General features: G+C 33.9%; 1 protein-coding gene and 1 long non-coding RNA gene across 3 annotated transcripts in view; both read left to right on the top strand.

The window, feature by feature from the left end:
- The window catches only part of LOC122516240, a 42,493-nt gene extending 17,214 nt beyond the window's left edge, over window positions 1-25,279 (top strand). Inside the window, exon 2 of the long non-coding RNA XR_006303519.1 lies at window positions 25,235-25,279. This is a non-coding gene — a long non-coding RNA (uncharacterized LOC122516240). The remainder of the gene's footprint in view (window positions 1-25,234) is intronic.
- Window positions 1-25,748, top strand: part of LOC122516238 (E3 ubiquitin-protein ligase MIB1) — a 493,031-nt gene that overhangs the window by 300,960 nt on the left and 166,323 nt on the right. The window lies entirely within an intron of this gene.

Here is a 25,748-nt window from a genome sequence, read left to right on the forward strand (position 1 = left end):
TACATTTATATTATACTTAAACATATTATGATTATATTCTCGTATATATAATGTTACTTACACTTACAACATGAAATTTACATTTGCACTCATACTTCTATTCCACGTACGTATACAATACTTACACTGAAACTTACATTCACGATCATGTTTATATCTATACGTATACGCTCGTACACTCATACGTATATGCATGTATATATATGTATGTATGTATGTATACTTTCTCCGTCACAGTCGGCCACTCCAACTCTCCGACCCTCCTAATTCCTGCTCGTTTTAAATCTACATCGTTAATTCCGTCACGACGAGGCCAGTCATAATTCCCTTGAAAAAATCTGCCACGCGGGGATTAATAATGCCTAACTAGATTATTCGGCCGTGCCTCGGGCACTCTCTTTCTCTTTCTCTTTCTCCTTTCCTCCCTCATTTTCTCTTTCTCTTTCTCTAACTCATTAAACGAGTTATCATTATCCTTTATCTTTCCAATTTTTATTTATTCCGAAATATCGTATATCCCGCTTAATATTTCACTATTAAAATGCTCAAATCTTTTTCGATAGTAAAATAAATGTATTATCCTTTTAAAAAAATATATATTTCATATAAATTTATTTATTATTTTATCCATTTCTGTGACATATTACATAACATTTCTCTCAGCTAATGCATTCAAATACGATGGAGAAAGTTGGATGGAAAATAATTGATACGTTCCACTTGAACATCGATTTGAAATTAAAAAAAGAATAAAAAAAAAGAAAAATAGAGATAAAGAGAGACGGATTTACGACGAAATATCTCGCGCATCATTTTTAATATTTCGTTAAATACAAAATTTGTTCTCTTCTACAATACTCTATCCCTTTGCAAAATACGATCCGCCATATATATTCTTCCTGTACATAGTTCAAATATTATAAAAATAACTTCAACATTTGATTTCGTAAAATAGTGTCGTATCGTCGTAGTCGTTTATAAAATAGAATAATAATTTTAAAAATATATATATATATACTTCATAAATTTTCATGACAAATGATACTGAAACATTGTCCCCCCTGCTAATGCATTCCAATAGGAGAAAAAAAAGTTGGATGGAAAATAATTGATACGTTCCACTGTGGTATCGATAGAAAGAGAGAGAGATAGACATAAAAAAAAAATGGTGAGCAGAGTGAGAATAAAGAAAGAAAGAAAGAAAGGAAGGAAGGAAGGAAGGAAGGAAGGAATAAAGGAAAGAGAGAGAAAATCAGGGTGAAAGTAAGAAAGGTAAAGAAAAGACGAGAGAAATGGTTAAAGCTGTGGAGATTAGGTGAGAAGGGATCGAGCCTGCGAGACGAATAAAGAAGAATAAGATTGATGTCGCCGAGTAAATTGAACGTTACGAGCGACGACAGTGCCGACAAAGCCCGCGCATAATTCTTCCCAACCCCGTAATTTATTTCGTAAAAACCTCCCCGTATATATACCCTCCCTATACTCTCTTTCTCTATCTCTTTCTCTCTATAATTTTTCTCCCTACTCTCTTTTACACGCAAACACACACGCGCGCGCATGCATCTTTTTCCCTGATTTTTTTTTTCTTTTATTTTTCTAACGAATTCACGTTTCACGAGACACGTTTTCGATAATCGAACCAGTAGACGAAACGTTCTTGATTTCCTTGAGAAAATCCAACTTTTCTTAGATCTTATTGTTAGATCTCGAATGTTCAAGAAAGAGGGGTTGTGAAGGGAGGAGGAGGAGCCTGGGATGGGGAGAAAAAAAAGTATAGACGAAATCCATGCTCTTTCAAGTCGAGAAATAAGAGCACCAGCGTGGTCCTTATCTAGATAGGCCGCCATTTCGTTTTCAAGGAGAACGGAGAAATGGCAGCGACAACAAAAAACTTTCGGAAAGGGAAGGAAAGAAAGAAAGAAAGAAAGAAAGAAAGAAAAGAGGGAACGGTAGAAAAATAGGAAGAAAGAGAAACGGGAACGAAGAAGAGGTAGATAACCGGTGTATTAAGATTTCTAATCTAAATGAACGGTCGTTCCGGTCCAGCAGCAATGGGCTGGTTTTGCCGAGCACCGGAACGCTTGCGTTCTTTTTTAAACGTCTTAACGAGACTCCCCAAAGCGACACGGCACGAGTTGAAGTTTCTCTTTCGGATTCGAAAAATCGAGAAAAAGAAAAGGAATAGGTATGCTCGAGGAAAGAATAAAATCAAGGGTGGGATGAGATTGTTGTGTTGTAGGGGTAACAAACGTTATTGAAAAAACTTAACTTTAGCGATCCATTTTTAATGAAAATATTCTCTTTTATGAATATAATTATTGTAATATTACATATTTGATTGTTTATAATAAAGTTACGAAACAGCTTGTTCGTGATATTCGAAAAATTGTAAACTTTTCTTTTGTCTTTTTTGTTTCCATAATTTTCGAGATCAAATTTTCAAAAATTATTTTCAACGTTCTATCGAATTCGTGATTATTGAAATTATATATAATTATATATATATATTATTTAAATATTCTTTACTATTGTTACATAGCAAATATTTGATAATCATTCACCAAATCTAAATGCACCGTTCCAATATTAATTCACCGAATCAATCACGTAAAAGTACACGATCAATTTTGACGAGTTACAAACAACGACTGATCGTTAGTTTTCATAAATATTTAACGACCTAATAACTTTGTTAGGTAACATCCAACGAATGTGTTTTACCGTGAAGCGAAAATAAAACGTTGTTTACATACAAAAGGTCCTACTGTCTCAACAACCTTTACTTGATGTAAACATATTGAAATATGATCAGTAGTTTTATGAAAATATCGTTGAAATAATACGGAATATATGTGTTTCAGTTTATAAATATTCAATGCACTTGGTATAAACTCGTGTATGTAACATGATAAAAATCTTACGCATACTTTCCCCTAACATACAAAATTCAACGTATACACAAACTTATATATAAGTGTGCACTTATACATCTACACATTGTATATGATAATAAAAAAATATATGTATTTGTTCTATGTGAATAAAAAGATCGGAATCAAGAAAGTTTTCTTTACTACGATACTTTTTCAACGTTATTTTTCTATTGCTATTGAAATGGCTACTTAGAAAAGATGTTGATATTGAGACATGTTCCAACAATATAGAAACGATGAAATCTTTAAAACTGCACTCGCGTATACGACATAACCTTCGATTTTGATCTCTCTCTCTCTCTCTCTCTCTCTCTCTTTTATCTATTTTTCTATTTTTATCCTTTTTCATATCCTTTCCAGCGAGCAGCTTTCAAAAGGAAGTTCGGATCCCGTTTGTATTTTCGTCGATTTTTGTCGACCACGGAAGTCTTGTCATTCCTGTCGACTATTTGGCACCGTCGATCGTTCCCAGAATCGATCACGAAATTGCTCTTGCCTTTTTATCTCGAAATTCTCATTCTTTCTCTCTCTCTCTCTCTCTTCCTTTCTCTTTTTTTTCATTCTTTTTTTTCTCTCTCTCTCTCTCTCTCACTTTTTTTCTTCTTTTTTTAATTTTTTATTTTTTATTTTTTATTTTTTATTTCAATTTTTCCGAGCATCACCTAGCACATCGCAGCAGCAGCACGAGTGTTACGATAAATCGGAAAATCCGACGACAAGGTGAGCCGGATCAGGTGCGAAATTACTCGCTTACCATCTACCCCTTTCTCTCCTATGGTCTCTTTATTATTTTTTTTTTCTTTTTTTCTTTTTTTCGACGACTAGCGATAGAAAATCTAGGGATTTTTGTTGCAAGAACGTTTCGCCGATCGTTCGTAGATGAAAGATGTGTGAAAAATATTAGTCACCTGTACGTATATATACGTTCTACACTATATATATATACGTGTGTGTGTGTGTGTGTATCTACACTTTACACGTGTCTATCCATAGAGTATAGTACGGGCCAATCAACGCAATTCATTCGCAATTTCTCAACGTCAGGACCAATTTTTCCACGAACGAACGAACGAACGAACGAACGAAACGCAACTCGGCCGAGGCAACTAAGGTTAATCCCGAAAATACAGAGGTCCGCCGATAATTAACGCGGATTCTGGTGGTGGTCCGTTAAAACCCGCGTAACAATCCTCCCTATAACTCTCCCCCCCTTACTCGCCACCCCTTCTAATACCAAGAGTCCACCTTTATCCTTCTCAGCGATCATCTCGGCTCGTAATTAAAAGCAAGTGAAATCGAAGGACCACGGGATATCAACTCTCTCGCACGCGATAAAACGTTTACTGCTTCTGTCCTCGGTCCTTGATAAGCACCCTTTCCGCCTTGTAATTTCACGACTCTTTTATAGCACTCTTTGCGGATATGTATTTCTCTTTTTCCCCCCCTCCCTCCCTTTCTTTCTTTCTTTCTTTCCCTTTTCCTATCTTACTCTTGTTTCCTTTATTTTTTCTATCTTTTTTATCAGCGTCCCTCGGACTCGTCGTATTTGCAAACGTTCCGCACGGCAACCGAGTAAACTTCTCGCAATACGACTTTTTCATTACCGGCTCGGCCGTAAAATTATGTTTTTATTTGCCTAGGTTTTTCTTCCCCATCCCCTTTAATCATCCCTTCCTCGAGAATTAGAGAAAGAAAGAAAGAAAGAAATACGGATCTATGTATTTTGTATTTACATGTATAAATAATAAAAAGTATTAAAGGAATTAATCGTTCGGTAAATTTTTACGCGTCTTTAGTCATCTTTCAAACTTTATGATATTTTTCTTCTTTCTCCCTCTCTCTCTCTCTCTCTCTTTTTCTATCGTCTGAATCACGCCGGCCGGCATTTTTCTTTCCTACTGATTTATATCTATGTTTTCAAGGTCACCGGAGTCTCGTAAAAATCGTTTATTCAAAGACGAGGACGCGAAAATAACAACGGAAAAAAGCTGCGCTAGCGTGGAAAGAAATTTCAACTAAATTTTCGAGAGTTCCTCCTCTCCCTTCTCTTTTTCCCTTCGGTTCTGAATGCTGCTCTTACTGGCTGGTTTGTGAGGGTTGCGAAAGAAGAGACTTCGAGCAAATAGAATTGACGCGCCGAAATTAATTACTACTTCCTACCGTGTCTCCCTACCTTCCCCCCTTCCCCCCCTCTCTCTCCTCCACTTTTTTCTGTCCCCTATATTTTTCTTTCCCCGTTTACTTTTTCCTACTTCTTTCTCGTTAACGCCATTTTGAATGCGTTATTCTTTTAACACTCTTAGTCGGAATTTATCGAGTTGTACGATCGACTTCAAAACGAGAAGCTTTTTACTTTTAAGCGAAGAGGGGGGGTCCCCTTTTTCTTTCATTATCACCAACGACTTTATCTATAATTTTTCAAACGTAATCTAATGTTCCTTCGTTTTTATTTAAATACCATATTTTCTCTCTCTCTCTCTCTCTCTCTCTTATTCTCTTTACGTTTCTTTCAAACAATTATCTTATATAGCCACCTTCGAAGAAAATTTCTTCTGAACGGCGGGGGGTGGGGGGGGGGAGGGGAAAGAAAAAAAGAAAAACTTTTTTTATCCTTTTCAATTCCCATAACCCCACTTTCCTTCTGCTCGTCCTTATCCTGTACCATTCACTTCTCACCCTTCGACCTTTTCCACCCTTTTCATCGAGTTCTTACATCTGCCTTCTCTTTATTAAGATTTCTTCTCTCCTTCTTCTGCTTGATCTCTATCTTTCTTAGAAACTGCAACAAGTTAAACGACATCCCCGACCGTGACGTTAAAGGATAAATGGATTAACAAGTTTATCTTAAAGATTAATTTCCCGATCTTCCTTTATAAATTAGTTACATTCGCTCGATTTTAGTTTAGAACTTTGGGAAACAAACTTAAAGATATTCGAAGGAGTTCATCATATCTTCTCGTAATCAACCGAAAACTTCCTTCAACGTTGATGAAGTTTCACGGTTTTTATTTTCTTTCATTTTCTTTTTTCTTTTTTTTTCCTTTTCTATTTTCATTTTTTCTTACCCATTGCGAATCAAGTTGAAACAACGAAATATGAATGCACGAAAAAAAAAAATTTAATATTCAAATTATTAATTTAGTTCGATCGATTTCGAATCAACGGAATAAATAAATAAATAAAATAATAATCTAATGAATCAGGAGAATTTAAAAAAATCAAAAAAATCATAATCTAATGTACCCGAAAATGAAAATATCAAATATCAAATAAGAAGAAAAAATGAACATCTATCGAATATACAAAATAATAATCCAAATAATAATAATAATAATAATAATAATAATAAACTAATAAATAAAATTGTCTCCAATATTAAATACGAACAATAAAATAACATTTATCCCGAATATACAAAATAATAATCCAAATAATAATACTAATAATAATAATAATACTAATAATAATAATAATAAACTAATAAATAAAATTGTCTCCAATATTAAATACGAACAATAAAATAACATTTACCCTGAATATACAAAATAATAATCCAAAATAATAATAATAATAATAAACCGATGAAGAGAAAATTTGTAAATTTAAATATTAAAACCGGTATATAACATCGAAAAAACGGTTAAAAGATATGCGAGGTGTGACGAAACGATAAATCTAATCCGTTTGGTTGAAAGATCCTCTCGAGGTACACGTCGTTATTTCGCCATCCCTCTTTTTCCTCTTACACTCTCACTCGCTCTTTCTCTCAATCTCTCTATCTCTATCTTTCCTTCTTTCTTCCATCTCCGGTTTCTACGAACAACGGAAGCGGAATAAAATCTTTCTCGCGTGAGAGTGTGTTATGTTGGGTTGAGGAGAGAGAGAATGAGGAACGTAACCGAGCTATGAAATATACGGGTACACGCTATATTCTCGAACGAAGAGAAAGTTGGGGGTGAAGAGGGGGCCCGGGCGAGGAGGACGGGGGGAGCGGGGTGGACGCCGGGCGTCGGGACGAACCTAATGCGGATACAATGGTCGACAGTTGTTGCCGTTGGCTCGCCGAGAGCGTTTCTGTGCCTTTGCTTTTACTCGCACCACCTCCACCCCCCAACCCCAACCCCCACCTCCACCCCCTACCCACCCACACCCTCCTCCCGTTCCTCATCTTTCCCTTTTTCTTTCTCTTTCCCCAGCCCTCCACATCTTTTCTACCCCCACCCACCCACTCACCCCTCCTCTTTCCATTTCATTCTTCCTTTCTTTCTTTCTTTCTTTTTTTTTTTTGCTTCCTTCTTTCTTTTCTATTATTTTCTTTCATTCTTTCCTTACTTTTTTCTCTTTTTTTTTTGCGTGCTTTTTTTCTTTTTCTTTTCTTTTCTTTTCTTTTCTTACTACGTCTTCTGGTATGGAAGGAAAAATCTTGGAACAACACCGACGCCAAGCGTCGTCATAGCGTCGTCGTCATCTCCCTATCGTGTTCGTGGTAACTAATAGCAAGAGACAAATGGATGTGAGCGTTAAAGAATATCAACCGATCGATTAATTCTTCGAGAATTTCTGAAAGAAATCTCCCGACCGTGTGGTGTATCTGTCGCGTTTTTTTTTCATTTTTCTTCTTTCTTTTTTCTCTGCTTCTTCTTTTTCTTCTTCTTTCTTTTTCTTTCCTTTTGTTTCTTGTGGATTGTTTGTTCTGTTCTTTTCTTTTCTTTTTTCTTTTTTAAGATGCACATTCCAATAGTTTATTATTTGATTTTTAATTGATTAGATATTTGTACAATTGTTGAGAATATAAAAATAAAATATTTTTATTATAATATTATTATAATATTTATATTAATATTATAATAATTATGAAAATGACAGGTATATTATATGTCAGGTAATTATGACAATAAATTAACAATAATAATTAAAATATTTATTATTATATATTTTATTATTAATATTATAATTTTTATTATATATTTATTATAATATTATATTAATATTATAATAATTATGAAAATGACAGGTATATTATATGTCAGGTAATTATGACAATAAATTAACAATGAGTCTATAAATTTTCTGAATTTATTTTATGATCTGTTTTTTATATACAAGTAATTTTAGTATAAAGGAAATCATAAAATTTATTATTTCGATTTCTTAATCCACTGTCATAATTATTGGACACATATCTAATTTAAATTAGTAGTAAATTATTCATATTTTATATAAATAAACTTTATTTCTTTTTAAGTGTAACTATGTAAGTGTTGGGTAACTACTAACTTTCTGGGCAAGCTAATTTATGGTTTTTTTTTCTATATAAATGTAAATATATACTACGAGGTTACGTTAAAAAGTTTTAAGTTTCAATAGAGAAAAAAGAAAATTTTTATTTTTTTATTTAAAAAATAAAATAAAATTAGACCGGAGGAAAGAAAATTTTTTCTACGTTAGACTGAAAACTTTTCAAACCACTCAATATATATCTATATATATATTTTGTACTATCTTACAGTATAATAAAATATAATAATAAGACTAGTCACAATAATTGTTAAAAATATTGCATAAATATATTTTTCATCATACTGTATTATAATATTCTGTTACAATAATAATATTGTTCGGTTATTGTTTAATACGTATAAACAAATAATGAATATTATATACTATATAAGGGTCACAATTTTCTTTGATATTATTATACGTTTGATCATCAAATATCATAAAGAAAGGAAAATATTAGTATGATCGAAGAGAAAATTTGTATATTTTCCTAAATCCTTGTTAGCTACTTCCTTATCCGGGTTCTTATATCTAACGTTCATAAATCTGTCCGAGAATGTAATAAAAGGAAATAACATAGCCCAACTTCTGATCTCAAAAGAACGCATAACGACTATAATAAACGGACGTATATGGGAAAAGGGTATGAAGATACAAAGATGGTTGGAAATGTTCCCTTAAAACGGAGCACACTTTATCCGAACTTATTTTACGAGACGATGGAAGAAAGAGAGAGAGAGAGATCTGCTGCGTTTTGCGCTAAAATGAGATGCGATGTGCAGCGCAACAAACTGAGGAAAGAAAACGCGTACTCGCGTGGAAAAGCCGTTTATGGTAAATCCTAATGACGCGAGAAGGCTTTAGTCCTATACACACCTTGGATAACCATAATGCTTTTATACGTTTCACTTATATCCAAGATTTTCTTCATTTCAACTAGCGCTACCCCATTGTATGTTCGCGAATCCTACGAAATTCTGTGTGTGTGTTAATACACGGTATGCGTGTATGTGCGTTTTGTGTAACATTGATCCGTTCCATTTCGTAAATGCGTTATGAAACAATTTTTACAATATAATTTTTTTTCTTTTTTATATTTATTCCGAATAAAAACTAGACCCACAAAAAATTCGTCGTCGCGCGCATAATTTTTTCTAACTGAAAAAGAAAAAAAGAAAAAAATAGAAAATAAAAAGAAAAATGACGAAAGAGAAATAAAGGAATTATACGCTGTAAACTCGCTACCATACTTTTTTTCAACATTACACCTTTCTTTCGCTCTTCGTTAAAATTTTGCACGAAATTTCTGATTTTTGTAACACGAATAAAAAAAACAAAAAAAAAATAGGAAAACCTTTACGTACAGAGAGAACGTTACCAGTGACCGACCGCTACCACTAACATGTTGCTGAAAGTCGTGAATAAAAAAAACAAATTCACGTATAAAAAACTAAATAATAATAATAATAATAATAATAATAATAATAATAATAAAAAGAATAAAAAGAATAAATTAACGACGATCGTACATTAATAATTTTTTTACGTAATACATTACATACATAAATACCTTGAAGCAACGTTTTCTATTACCGATGGGTAATAGAAAAATGTATTTACGTATTATTAGATAGAATCATCATCGATTCCATAAACGTATACTTCCAGTTGAACATTACCGGTACGTGGTGGATATAAAAGAAACGATTCGCTCCATCTCGAAATTTTATTTACTCTCCGATGGTTCGTTCTCTCCTACGAACCATAGAATTTTTCTCTTCCTTCACGACGCTTCCTACTACCACCATTTCCTTCTCTCTCTCCCTCTCTCTCTTTATTTCTTTATTTCTTTCTTTCTTTCTTTTCGACAAAAGAAGTTCCGAGTCCCGCGGAATGTATCTCACATCCATTTTACGAAACGCGATATATGTAGGAAGATATTATTTTTTTCCAAACCGTATCACGTCCGTCTTCGCATATCGACTCTACTCGCGTCCAGAATATTAATCTTCTCCTCTCAAGACTCGATTTAAAGCACGGAGGAGAGAACCTTCGACAGTGGAGGCCCTCGTCGCTCCTTAACCCCTCCCCCTAGCCCCCTTCGAACTCCCATCAAACTTCCCACACTTCTTCTCATTCCAATATCGTTCCTCCTCCTCCTCCTCTTCCTCCTCATCCTCCTCCTCTTCTGCTTCTTCTTCCTAAAAATCGTCTGGGCTCATATTTTTAAACGTTGCAAGCTCCCGCGATAGAAAGCTTTCCCGTTAAAACCGTTCTTCTTCTTTCTCCTCTCTTCCTTCCTTCCTTCCTTCCTTCTTTCCTTCCTTCCTTCCTTCCTTCCTTCTATGGTGCTGGCACACGCTATGAATTATAGCCGATAATTATTTGAAGGCTCGGGACAAAGGAAGGAAACTCGAGCTGGCTAAATGATAACGGACGGCATCAAGGAGGAGGGTAGTAGTATCGTAAAGGGAAGGAACAGTGATAAGATTGCTACCTTAATTATCCTCTACCCTCACACATTTGATCCCTTCTAACTCGGATAAACCTTAAAGCTCGTTTGACATTACCCGGATATAATAACTCTTTCGACAAATTTCTTTTAATGAACATTTTTCTTCGTCTAATGAAGTATTTTCTTCTTATTATTATTATTATCATTATAGAAATATTAACAATAAATCTATTGTAAAATTTATATTATTACAAATTGAACATTGACAATCGTCGATTTATAACTAAACCTAAATAATAATTATCGCAATACTGAGAACAATTTTTAAATTTAATTATCTCCGATACGTTTAATGTTAAAATAAAAACACCAACGATAAGTATGATAATGAAATAACAACAATAATTCTTGCGAGAAAACAAAATTGAAATTTGTAAAATAAATGGAAAATAATTTAACCAAGGTCTGAACGAATCACGCTTATATATACTCTACTTACACATACACACACACACACAAACACACGTATATATATATACCTACGGAACAGTGGAGGGCTGGACCTTCGTAAACAAGTCAGAAACGTACTTTACGGCAAATTCGTTCGAAGGAAAAGCTTCGCCAAATGCAAACGAACGGAATATCGAGGATCTTCGACTCGACTTTCACGAAATGCGTTTCCGGTATATCGCGTTTTCCAAGCGGAGAGTCTTGGCAAGAATTGGCAAACAACAAGTAGGAGTAACGATAACGTAAAGTAACGTGCGACAGTAACGAGGAGACCCTTAATTCCCCTTTCCCTCCCCCTTGGCCCCCTTGCCAGCCCCTCTCTTCACGATTTCCCTCCTTTACCTTGCTTTTTCTCTTTGTTATTCTCGCGAATGCTCTTGGAACAGCCCACCTTCTTCTTCGAGCTCTTACCAACCTTTCTCTCCCTCTCTCCCTCTCTCTCTCTCTTTATTTTTCTCTTTTTTTCTTTCTCTTTCTAACCAACGTCCTCGAAGGGGTTGTCGATCTTCCTCTCCGTCAGACGTATCTCGCTTTTTCTTCTAGCTCGACGACGGCGCGTCACGGTGTCGGAAATAACGACCTCCGACCGTAACTCAACTTGATTTAGCTTCTCCTTATCGTAGGAACCATTATCCTTTAAAAATCGTTTCGTTTTGTTATACGCCAGTCATAGACGTTTTACGTTTCGACGAATCGTCTTTTTAAAATGTCTTATTGTCCTTCTTGTTTTTCCCTTTTTTTACCCTAACGAGCTTTACTTTTTACAAACGCGTTAAATATTTGAATCGCAGTTGAATGTTTCAGTTCGGTCAGCATTATTATAAAATTAATAATGGTCATCCTTCGGTAGAAATATAATAATAATAATAATAATAATAATAATAATAATAATAATAATAATAATAATAATAATAATTTGTCAGAGTAATTGAAATAAATGACGATTCGTGGTTATCAAAAAAGGTCAAGGTTACGTCAAGGTTACACTTTAATATCCTTCCTCTTTTTATTTTTTTTTCTTTTTCTTCTTTCCCTTTATAAATTATCCTCAATTATATATAAAAGTTTCAATCAAAAGGGTTTTTAGCAAATATTTGACTTTTCTACGTGATAGAAATGTCATTCGCGTATGTATCAAGCCCCCTCCCTCCTTTTTGAAAAGTACTTCTTCTGTTACCACGCCCCACCCCACACGCACACACATACCTTCAACACCCTTTCTCCCCGGTTACATTTCTTTTACTCGTAAACGTGAAGTTCCTCTTTGCAGTTGTTTTCACGTGAATATGAATTCAAAGTGAAAACGCGTGTGTTAGAACAGTGGTAACACGACAAGTAGTAGTAGTAGTAATAGTAGTAGTAGTAACAGCATGGATGGTGAACGCACGTGACGACAGTAGTAACGTCAGCTCGTTAATTAATTAATATTTACCGATGAAAATCTCGCAGGTTGCTTGACAACGGCCTCGCGAGAATCTCGTTGAGGGATGAGAATGATTCAACGTTGGTTCAACCATCCAGCCTCGTTCGTTCGTTCGTTCGTTCGTTCGTTCGTCCTTCTCTCCTTTCCTCTCCTTTCCTCTCCACTCCTCTCCTTTCCACTCCTCTCAACTCCACTCTTCGTCTCGTTTCTAGCCTCGAATTTGTGAGCCGGCACGAAATTTCACTGAAATCTAGCGAAATTACGCACGAGCAAGCCGACAGCCAGCGACACACGCCGGGATTCTCCCGGTAATTAGGTGAACAGAGTTGTAGAAAGGTTTTGCTTGTATTGTTGCTCGAGGCCGACATAGATGAGAGTTAGCGAATAAAACGGTAACTCATTTCAAACGAAAGTTTTTCATCTAAAGAAAGAAAGAAAGAGAAAGAAAAAAACAAAAAATAGAAAGAGAGAAAGAGAGAGAGAGAGAGAGATAGAATAAACGAGTAAAAGAGAAATTTTTTTCCACGATAATTCTTCATGTTCTCATTTAGTTTTTCTTCTTTTTGATTTTCCTCTTTCTTTTTTGTTCTCTTCTTCTTCTTCTTCTTCTTCTTTCTATTTCTTCTTTTCGTAAAATTTATTATATTATTATTATTATTATTATTATTATTATTATTATTATTATTATTATTATTATTGAAGTAGTTTGTGCTACTTTGTGATTGATTAGAATGGAAAAGAACCGACATTCCGTTCTAGTTTTCAACATCACTTTCGAAAATCATCTTTCAAATAGAAATAAAGAAGACAAGTTGTATGCTTTAGCAGCAACAGCAGCAGCAGCAGCAACAGTAACAGCGGAAGCACATGTTTCGAGTTCTAGCATAAGCATATATCATTCTCGAGAGCTTTCGTATAGAAGTTTAGCTCGTCTACGAGCATCGATCGAGGATTACGAAACGATAAGCCGATCGGTACCTATGTAATTGGAAATATCCGACGGAATCCCACGGTGCATCGTTTCCGGCCGCTTCTCTCTATCTTCATAATCGCCACAACGATGAACTCACCGCATTGTTACACGCTCGACTTACTTACTTTGTTTGTACGATAATGTCTATTAGCAGTTCAGCCTACCGTATCGCGGTCCGTTAATTAGTCCGTTGCGAATTGATATCTACGACTTTCAATTTCTGATCGAACGTACGTTAATTCGTTAATTCGTTTCTTTCAACAATTTTCTTTTTTTTTTTTCCAACTTTGAAAATATTTTTATTCGATCTTTCATTTTCATCCGATTCTCTCGAGATTATTGTTTGTTCGCTAAGTTTTTTATTTTAAGATATAAAAAAAATTATTAGAACTGAGACGAAATATTTGAAAATGGCTACGCGTAGAAGTGAAATAAATTTCTTTAAGTAAAAATGCAATTTATATATATAATATGGAAAATTATTAATTTAGGAAATATTTATAAATGTAAATATTACTACGATTTTTTCTTTAAATGTACATTTTTGTCCTACCATTTTGAAACCAACGCAATTTTTTTAATTCCTTCTAAATATATCAACGTACACAAAAATACATGACGAAAAAATGAAAAAGAAAAAGAAGAAATGAATATTCACTCCAACATATACAGCTCAATCAAATGATCAAACTTTAATCCTAAAGACCTTTTTGCTATACCCACAACCATAAATAACAGAGATATTAAAGTGTTCCGATTTAAATGGCTCATCCCATATAAATTGAGAAAAAGATACAGAAAACGAATGAGGAAAAGGAAAGAGAAGAAGAAGACGAAAAAGAAGAAGAACAAGAAGAAGAAGAGAAGTATAATAATGGTTCGGCTACGCTTTTACGTGTCTCGAACTCTAAAGAAGGACGTATGCGGCTCACGTCTTATCCACCCACCCAGGTACGGTTCTCGCAGTTCTTTGGCTGGTTTCCTTTGCTCTTCTCGATAATGTGCCAGAGTGACAGCGACGAAGAAGCTGAAGCTTCTCTCTGCTCGACTCGTCCGTCTGAAAACTTAGTTGAAAAAGGGGTCACGGCACGTTCTCCAACAGCAAGCGCACACCTACAGTCCCCAACCCCCAACCAACCCCCAACCAAACCCTCAACCTCACCGACTACTCTCCACCTTCTTCTATCCTCTGCACCCCCCATCTGCACCTCACCCGTGTTACTCCACCTCCTCCATCTTCTATTTCTTTTTCTTTCGTCCCCCTCTCCTGCCCTTGCTCCTGCCCCCGTCCCTGCCTCTTTCCACTCCTTCGTTTCTCCTCTTTTCTTCTCTTTCATCACCGTCTTCCTCTCTACCAAGAATTCTTCTTTAGCCCTTTAACTGGTTCCAAGCTTCAAAACCATCATCCTCCCTCCCCCTCCCCACTACCACCCCACCCCACCCTCCCCTCCCCACGACATCCAAATCTGCTGACTGCGTTCAACTAACGAGATATTTAAGCTGATCGGTCGCGCGAGGATTTCCCAAGCCCGCTTTCCCGCATCTCATCTTTTGTGACATAATTAGCATTCGTCGAGTTTGAGAAAAGAGGAAAAGAATTTAATTCTACAGAGAAAAAAAGATATGAAAATAATGAAAGATAAAAGGGGAAAAAAAGGGAGGAGATTGTTGACCGACTTATGTAATGTTCGTCTTCTCATCTGACAATATTTTATCTGAAATATATATATTTATCAATTAATTTTTTTGTTTTAATTCTCAACAAATTTGATAAATATTTTAAGATTGCGAATGTTAGGAAAATAATGAGGTTAGTTGATTTTAATTATTTTTATTTTGGAAAATGTTTAATATACGTAGCACATTTATGGAAATTTTGTACACATTTGAAAGAAATTAACGAAAAAAAAGAGGAAAAGAGTATTATTCACCGATCTAACGGCGATATCACCGAAATATTCTCATTCGTGAAAGCATTTTTTTTATTCATATATATTTATCACAATTAATTTTTGTTCTCTCTGCAAATTTTATCCTTTCAAAATTCTATCGTTCGAATAAAAACAAGAGGTAGGAATTTTAATTTAAAAAAAAGTCAAAATTAATGTTCGACACATTTATGGGGAATTTTCTAAAACTTTCGATATTTCCCATAAACGCGACTTGTTTTATAATTTTAAATGAAATTTCTTGTTTTATTTCAACACCATTTCGCGATACAACATTTTAGATAAAATCTCATGTACATCCGAACTAACATTTACAATTTACACGCAATGATCTATTTGACAATGACGAATAGGAATCTATATACGAATCGAACAACGTTTTCGTCCCATATAAGCATTCATGATATAAATTAACAGAATGATTGGAACAAACATAGTCAGCTTTCAACTTGAAAAACATTCGACCCCATAAATCTTAATTCGAATGTGGTTCGCTTTTGTACGGGATCGAGGTCGCGCAATCTATCGAGTGTCCCGTGTGTCAGTTGTTTGTTAAAATATCTTCAACCACTATTCGTTGAAAAAAACAACAACAACAACAAAAAGAAAGAAAGAAAGATAGATAGATAGAAGTGGAACCACACGCGATATGTCTATCTTGAAATTGAACAAAATTAAAAGCAACAAAAATTTTGGATGATAAGAAAGGAAAACTTCGAAGAATATTATGGTGACGGTGGTGGTTACGGTGATAGACGGTGGTTGTAAAATATCTTCAACCCACACCCCTCCAAAACAAAAAACAAAAAAAAAAGTAAGAAGAGGAACAACACACGCATTGTATCTTTAAATCTAAACAAGGAAACGAAAAATTGTTAACGATAAAAAAGAAAACTCGGGGAACATTATGTTGATGGTGATTTTGTTGTTGTGGAATGGGGAAACGGGGGAAGAGAGAGTTTTGGTTGTGGCTTGAGAATCGTAAAAGGATAAAGTCAAATACGGAGAGCCTAACTCCGATACATCCATAAACGCGTTTATCGCTGGAGTCACGCGTGTATGTTGCTACGTATGTTCAGCCACATGGGAGTCATTAATATTCAAGAGATACTGAATCAGATTTTATTCACACCAGCCATCATAAAGCTCGAAATTGATGTTCTCGGAATACGGATGCACTATGAGGCCAATACATTTCCAACCTTCTCTCTCTCTCTCTCTCTCTCTCGCCCTATCTATCTATCTCTTCTTCCCTTTCTTATACATATATAAGAGCTGTCTCATATACTCTTTAAAATATAACGAAGTCTTTTACAATGTTATTATTCTCTCCTATATTTTACCAATGATAAATTAGTATTTCGTTAAGCTAGCTAATATTAAACTAGATAATATTTAATGTTGGAATCAAATTTGTAATAGTATATATATTTTGTATTGAACATTTATTTGATCTTATATATAAATAAGGAAAGAGTATATATATCTAAATAAAAGAAAAAATATATTTCATATATTTCATATATTTTTTCTTTTATTATACTAATTCAAATAAAATGTTTTAATAAATCATATATCTCAATATAAATATAATAACATAGTGCATAAATTATCTTAATTAAAGAATAATTACGTTTTAGTATTTCCCCTACATCTAATAAACGCTAGTAAATTTTATATTATTAATTATTGGATAATCAAAATTGAAAGGGGAAAAATAATTAAAAACAGATTTACAACTGTGCTGTAGAAATATTTTTAATAGTTTATATTTTTAATTAAAATTATTTGTTGGTCATATATCTAAATAAAAATAAAATTAATATAAATCTCAATATATTATAGTGTATCATTTAAAAACTAAAAACACAACCGTATAAAATATATTTTAATTATTGTAAAAATCCTTCAATATATTTTCTACCCAAGAAAAAAAAAACACTGATATAATATCTTATATTAAAAATTCTCAAATTACTTATTATAATTAATTGAATAGAATTGAAATGACATTTACCTTCTTCTAATATCGATCGTAAAAATAAACGAAACGATGGGTATGGATAGGTCGGTCAGGGGGTTTTCGGGGGGGGGGTTAGTTGAATGTGTAAGATTCGTATGGAAGGAATTAAGGAGACAATTCGGCGATATAACCGGAGCTCTTTCAACTCGGATAATGGGTTAGGAATGGAAATGATGACAGGAGGCACGAAATAAGCGAGCGCGGGGCCGAAGCAAGCCCCAAGAGCCTCGACACGAACCGCAATGGCATTGGCGGCAGATTCAATTTAAGATAGCTGTGAACTCTGGACTCTGAATGCGCCGTGCTATATTAGAGTTCATACAAGTTCACTATAGCAACGTCTCGTACACCCATGGGACTCCATGCACGAGCCAGGCCTGAGTTATGCTCTTGCAACGTTAAACCGTTTTCGCGATATCCACTATATACGAATAGAAATTCTAACCTCGTGCTCGCCTTTAAATCCTGAAAACTGGTCTCCTCTAGCATGCTCTGGTTTGGTTTAGTCTGCCATGGTATGGTCTTGGTTCCTACCGGAAGTACACGACGCCATGTTCCATACTTTAAGAGATCGATAAGATTTATTACCGCGTCGAAGTGATTAACGATCACTTTTCCAACTCCAAGAGAGAGAGAGAGAGAGAGAGTTTGGTTATTTCAACGAGAATTTCTAAATAATATCTGAACTTCGTATTGAGATATTTTACGAAACATTCAATTAGTACAATTGGTATAGAAAGTGTAATTATTTGTTTCTAAAGAAACTAGCATAAAATACGAGTCGTTAATTATTTGACTAATAGTGTATATATATTCGATGTTTAATCATTTTTAATAAATTTTGAATTTGACCAAACGTGAATGAATAGAGTAGGAGATAATTAATGTGTAATTATAGCATCGTAATAATGAATATAACAATTATAATTTTTTGATTAATTTAATTTTAACATACGAACCGCGTACCGTGAACGACAGCAATTACGTTTGATGAAACTTGAATGGAATAGTAGAAAACAATTAATACTTTGATTTGATATTTTAATATAAAAATTTTGTATTATGAATATAACGTAAAAAATATTGATTAGAAATTTGTGATCAATAACCAATAGTAACGTTGCCACTATTATCAATAATTTTCAATAAATTTGCATTTAAGGAAACCCAAAGTACAAGACGACTAGACTAAAGACAAACGAACTTCTAAGGAACTTAATGAAAACGTATCTCTTAATGAATTTACTTTAGCCGGTTAGACGTTTAGTTTGGAGTAAAATGTTCTCGAAGTAAGCGAGATTCTAGCTGATCGCGAACACCAGATAATTATTATCGACGAAACGCGTCCGTCATTCGCCATTATTTCCTTCCCACATTATAGAGAAGGAGAGGTAAAGGGGGAGATTGAAAGGGGGTGAGAACCGAACGGCCAAAACTTTCTCTCGTTTGTCCGTGCCAATATCTCCGAGCACGTTTACGTCGAATATTGAAAATTATTACTCGATATAACAGTCTTTTCATAATCTAAACTTTTGTTCAACGTTGTAAGAAATTTCACCTAATTTTATTCGACCCATCGTTTTTGTTTATTGGTAAAATATTTCGACGCATGATCGATGATACAATTTTTTTTTATTTTTTTTTTTTTGTAAATAAATATACATTGATTTTTCATTGAAAAATTCTTCATTTTAAAAATATGTCAATTTAGATATCAAAGGGAACATTTTGAAAGCAATATCGATAAAATTCCAAGTTCCACCCATTTCAGCTACAACTGCATCGATTTGAAAACTTTAAATGGCAACACCGATCTTGCGAGATATATCCTTTTCAAAAAAAAAAAGAATTCGCTATTAACTACATTTAAAATATTATATAAATATATCAATAGTATTAAGATACAATTAAAAATGATTATTTACTACGTTAAATATACCATAGTATAATTTTATAAATAATTATACTAGATTTCTTTTAATACATTCTACAATATATAGAATAAAACGTGATTGGTTTATAACGTTGACGGTGATATTTATCCATAGAAAACCATGAAACGATTAATTGGAACTCAATAGTTGAATGACCGAAGTAATGAAACTTCATTGTAAAATATAAACCTAGTACCTTTCATCGTTTACTTTAGATCGATATATGGTGGATGATACATTGAGGGATCTAGGGTATTCCCTAGAAAATTTCAAAAGTGCTTTCTTGATCGTTCTATCCGAAGGAAAAGCTCGATCCACTTTGGATCGAATCGTGTCTCCGGGATCTTATCAAACTTTCGAAATTTAGCTCCGTCGATCAAACAAGTCCACTATAGATCTTTCTCGCTCGTTAACCATCGCAAAAACTTAATGAACGTTTCTAGGAAACGATCCTTCCTTCGAGACTTCTTGCCGACACCTTCAACAGGGGGCCGGGGGTGGGAGGGGGAAGAGATGGGATGAAAGGAATGGGAGCTAAGAAAACGCGTGCTAAGAAGAAGTCCATTAATTGATCATATCCTTGTATCAACGATCCTACGATGCTAGATATTTTTACAACCAAAAAATATCTATTATATATTATATCTTTTTTACTATTATCATCATTCTGATTGAATATTTCCATTATACGAAGAATAATTTATCTTCAAAAATAAATCTATATTACAATTTAAATTAATAAATACAATTAGCATCAATTAGATAGATGAAAAACCTATTGTTAAAAATGAATACTTTGGAGATGGATAAAATTAATGTTTTAGACGAAAGTTACTCGTTTTTATATAAAACCAAAAAAAAAAAAAAAAAAAAAAAGAGTATACACGTAAAATTATGATAACAAAGTTTAAAAAGAAAGCAATTTTTCTTTTTCCGCAATCTAATTTTGTTCGAGATAACAAAATAATTCTAAGCGACAAGTTACTTTTCCTTTAAACCTAATTTCTTTTTCCGAACAAAATAATATCACCGCGGAAAGTAATTTCCTTTATATATTTTTCTCTTCCTTATTCTTTTTCTATGTATAAAATATTACCATTGTGCAGAAGTGGAAAAAAAAAAAAAAAGAAAATTTTCCATACGAGCAGTCAAACATATTTAGCGATAATAACGAATAAATAAATAAATAAATAAAAACAAATCTATAAATTACGAATAAACAAGAAATTCGGGGGGGGGGGCAATTTTTAACTGACAGAAAAAATTCGAAACACGTGTAATAAGAGTAATATAAACATATTCATGGAACAAAAGTTGAAAAACAAAGATTTTATTCTCTCTCTCTCTCTTTCTAATTCTTAGAATTTAGTTATTTCTCTTTCTTTTCCATCTAACATTAAGAGAAGAAGAGATCCAACCAAACGCATAGGTTTCAACGTTGGCTCGAGTCGTAATTTAGTCTCTAGCTTATCCGGAAGTCTCCGAACGGAATCCATTAAAGACATTAAAGAATCAGCTCGATCGGGTCTGGGATTGGACCAAGAGAGTCGTCTTCTCCCTGTTTGGTGTTCTTTCGAGGATATCTCTTTCTATCTCTTACTATCATCTGAGGAATACGCGAATAGTCGAAGGATAGAGTAGAAAGAAAGCCGAAGAGTTCGGTTGGGTTCGGTTCGATTCGATTCGATTCGCTTCACTTCGACTTGAATTCTCAGTGATCTAAAATTCGAAAAGGGCGAAGCGAACGATGACGGATCAATACGAAAACGTACAGAATGTTACTCCCTTTTCTCTTTCTCTTTCACACACACACACGCACGCGCGCGCGCGCGAGCGCGCGTGCTACACACAAGAAAGGACCGAAGAAAGTCTCTCATCCTTGCTCCTCCTCCCCCGCATAATGGGACGCTGCTGTATAAGCGAACCCAACCGCCTTCCTTTTCTCCGCTTGATCCTTTTATATGATAATTGCAACGTATTTGCCAGAGAATGAGAGAGAGAGAGAGAGAGAGTCCGTGTATAAACTGGTGAGCTTTATTGGAGACGAGTCAGCCACATTGTGCGTTATAGGGCGCAAGCTCGACGGATTTCGGTACGGGTTCGTTTTCTTCCTTCCTTCCTTCCTTCCTTTCTTCCTTTCGTCTCTCAACGTCAATCCTCTTTTTATTTCCTTCTTCTTTCTTTGAACTCCTAACGTATTATCTTCCATCTATTCCTTTCCACCCACACACACACACACACATATGTATTTTCTTTTCCCTTCCCTTTTGACTCGACTTATCAGCAAGCATTCAATCTGTCACCTTTGTTATAGATACTTTCGCGAATCTTTACTTTTAGGGTTTATCTTAATGATCATCTAAGCGATCTCCATAAACTTTCTGACAATCGAGGAAAAGAAAAGAAAAAGAGAGTACGGAGGAAAATAAAAAGGATAGAAATTTCTTTTTCAAACAGTCATTCTCAGAATGAAACGTTACAAACGGTCTCTACTGTTCTCATTTGAACCTTTCTTTATGTCCTTCTTATACTTGGGACCAAGCTAAATATTCATCTAGTCATTTTAACGTTGATATCTGCGACTATGGCAAATGCCTGCCTGCCTGCCTGCCTCGAGGGTTTTAAGCAATTTCGAAGGGAAGATTATGTTTCTCCGTGGACAGAAGCGGTCGCGTCGAACCAACCAACCAACCAACCAACCAACCAACGAATGAACGAAGTAGAGAGGGAACTGGAAAAAGTGAAACTAATTTTCGTTCGGTCCTGGAACCTTTCGACGTGTTCCTTTCTACCAAACCCTCTCTCCTTCCTTCCTTCTTCACTCCACCCCCCCTCTGCCCCCCACCGCCCTCCTATTTCTATCTCTTTCTATTCTATCTCTTCTTCGTTCTTCCTCACCCTTTTCTAAAGTTTCCTCTGCTTACCTAGCAGGAAGTTGCTATCCCTACTACGTTAATCCCGCAAATAGATGACTTTACGAAATGGTACGAGACTGTCTGGAAAGCAGCAGCAGCAGAAGCAGCACACCGTATTCCGCGGTAAAAAGGATAAACTCTGCCAGCCTTCCAACAGGAAACGTCTTTCCATTCCAGGCTATATGTGTATGAAGTAGTATAACATACAATCTACGTGTATCATTTTTCTTTTTAACCAAATTATTTTCTATACCCTTTAGTAAGAATATTATTTTGCATTAGTTTAGTTTTTATTTATTACATTATATCGAAATTATCGTGTTATATTTGATATTTCAAAGTTCGCGCCAGAAATTGTAAACTGTTCGATTACAATTAAAAGTGAGAATCATGCAACGTAAATTATAGTTTTTTTTATTTTATTTTATTTTATTAAATAATATAATATAAATGAAATTACTAGGAGAACGTTTGTCTTTATGATTGAAATATTAATAAAAATGGGTTTATCTATTTTTTGAATTTTTTATTTGATACTAAACGCGATAGGAAGGTGGGGGGGGGGTATATGTTTTACGAGCACGTAAATGAATTTATTTGTAATCCTATGTCAAGAGTAACATATGACAAACAGAGAAAAAGTGATTCGTCGAAAACAAGGATATCCTTCAAAAGCTTCGCGAAGTTTTCTATCTTCCAAAAGAGATATTCACGTACGATTGGACTTGGCGCGAGGAGTGAAGTTATTTTTCAAGCGACTTCCCTAAGAAGATTTCATTGTTTTGTATCTCGTAGAAGAGAAAGTCTAGAAGATATTTTATTTTCCTCCTAAAATAAATATGAATAGTGGTGTTGCGTGTCCGACACATAAAAATACGAAAAACAAAAGGATAAAGACGAATAAATAAAAACGTAATCCTCAATTCACGTAATCCACGTTTAAACGTAAAAAAAAAATGTAAAAGAAAAAAAAAGGTAATAGTAATATAAATAAAAATAGAACGATCCGTCGCATGATAAAGAAATAATGAATATTTTCAATGTTATTACACAATTAAAACTTTACGAAATTATAAATTCGCATTATATGTAAGATAAAATATTCAATAAAATATAATCGGTTTTTTTCTATTCGAAATAAAAAATAAGTAACACTGATAGGGATGTAGTAGGTACTTGGAAAAATTTTTCCGAGCTTCGAAATCTGTTAAGAAACGAAAGGAAAGGATATCATCTATCTCTCTAAGGAATTTCCAGGGTTTTCGCGTGATATCCTCGTGGTAACTTGGCTGGCATAACTACGAAGATGCAAACGGACCGAGGAAAGCTCCCCGACCGTTTTCACAGTCAGTTTCGTACGGGATGGAGAAAAGACGAGAGAAATATTCCTTGCGAAATAGCTGAAAGAAAGATATAGGTATACAAAAAGTGAGATAAACCGAGAGAATGAAAGAGAGAGAGAAAGAAGAAGAAAGCACGAGCACGAGCGCGTTTAAACGGCTTGACAGTTAAATTTAAGCTAGCGGCGTGTTGCAAGAGCCATCTTTTAACGGCACTGATCCGCGACATCCTCCAAACTAGCCACGGCCGTTCAATTTACATACGATCGTTCTCAGCTTCGTTAACCCTTTTTATTACCTCGGAGAGTCGTAAGCGTACTCCTCCTCTCTTCCTATCTACGTCTGTCGTCTACTTGTAAACGCTTAAATACGCCAAGCGCACTGTGTTTATACACTTTATTAACTTTTATCCTTTATCGTTCGTTATATTACTTTCTTTCTTTTTTTTTTTTTTCTTTTTTTTTCTGATAAGAAATTTTTTCAACGACTTACAAAATGAAATAATATATATATATATATATATATTATTATATATTTATTATATATTATTATATATTATATATATTATTATATTATATATATATATATTTGTATCAGATATATGTATTCTGTGTTTTTTTTTTTTTTTAAATTATAATTAAATACTTCGAATGGTTATACTTTTTTTTGTATTGAGAAATTTCAGAATTATTTGTTACATTAACAGATATATATTTATGGTTTTTTTTATTCTCCCTTTTATGGGTTTGATAAATTTGTTTTCCTGTACAATCATTTAACCAAAATTTGTACAATCCATTTGCATTGATATCTAATGCTATCTTTGTGAAAATAAAATTATAATAACAAATGAATAAATAAATACAATTAGAAAATCGTAAAATTACGATAATCACACTTAATACCCTAATACAAAAGATATCAGACCTTACAGAGGCTGACAAAAATATATATATATGAAAATTATTTTATTAAATATATTAGTATTCAAATTATTATAAAAAAAAAAATGTGTCTAAAGATTTAATTTCCCTTTTTACATTTTTATTTCTGTACTTTTATTTTGTACGTTCCATTTAAAGCAGAATAAATTGAGTGTATTAAAGAATTATTTGTTACGAGAAAGATTCTTCCCACCCTACCTTTTTTTGCCCCCCATTCTATTTCTTCTTTTTCCTTGTGTATAAAAAAGTAGTTCTAGCAGAGAGGAGAAAGAACCCGATGTAGAGTTAAGAAAATTAATTTCCGCGTATCGTTAGGAGCACCTGCGCTAAATCAATCTTCCCCTCCTTGTCGTAACGTTACTCTCCGGTATTTTAAATAATAGTTCATTGTATTTAAACAATTAATTTTTTTATTTTCTCGATAATTTTTGCAAATGATTCTAATCATTGAGTATCCTTAAATCTCATTTAATCATCGTCAACTAACGATTAAACGTAATATTTCATTTTAAACAGATTTATCCTAAACGTTTCCAATAATATTTTCTGTTTCAGGTTAGTGTTCACGATTATTTATCAAGAAAGTCCATTGGGAAAGGAGAAAAAAATGGTAAGAAAGATTAAACAAAAAATAAATAAAATTTACAATCCCTTTTTTTATAATAGCATTATAAAGAAAAAAAAACTAAATAAGTATATATAGATACGAATCGGTAGAGAAAAACTAATGCAACGCAAGATGAATTGCATATTAAATCGATCAGTCAATTACATTAACTAGAGAACAGAAAGAGAAGGATTTACTTAATAATAGTAAAACGAATGAACTACCGTGATATATATATATATAGACAAAGTACTTTTAATTAATGATTAACCTCTTTTTCCTAACGACAGTTTCTTTGCTTCGAAACGGTGCAATTCGCAATTATATTATAAAATCAAAGAAGAAAGAAAGAAAGAAAGCAAGATAGTGCGTTCACAAAGCAACAATAGAAATGGTTCATTGATTCGTGTCGAAAAGAATGAACGTGGTGACGATGCGAGCGGGACTTGATGAGGGATGAAG

Source organism: Polistes fuscatus, unplaced genomic scaffold (assembly GCF_010416935.1).
Source record: "Polistes fuscatus isolate 324 unplaced genomic scaffold, CU_Pfus_HIC Scaffold2, whole genome shotgun sequence".
Lineage (NCBI taxonomy): Eukaryota > Metazoa > Arthropoda > Insecta > Hymenoptera > Vespidae > Polistes > Polistes fuscatus.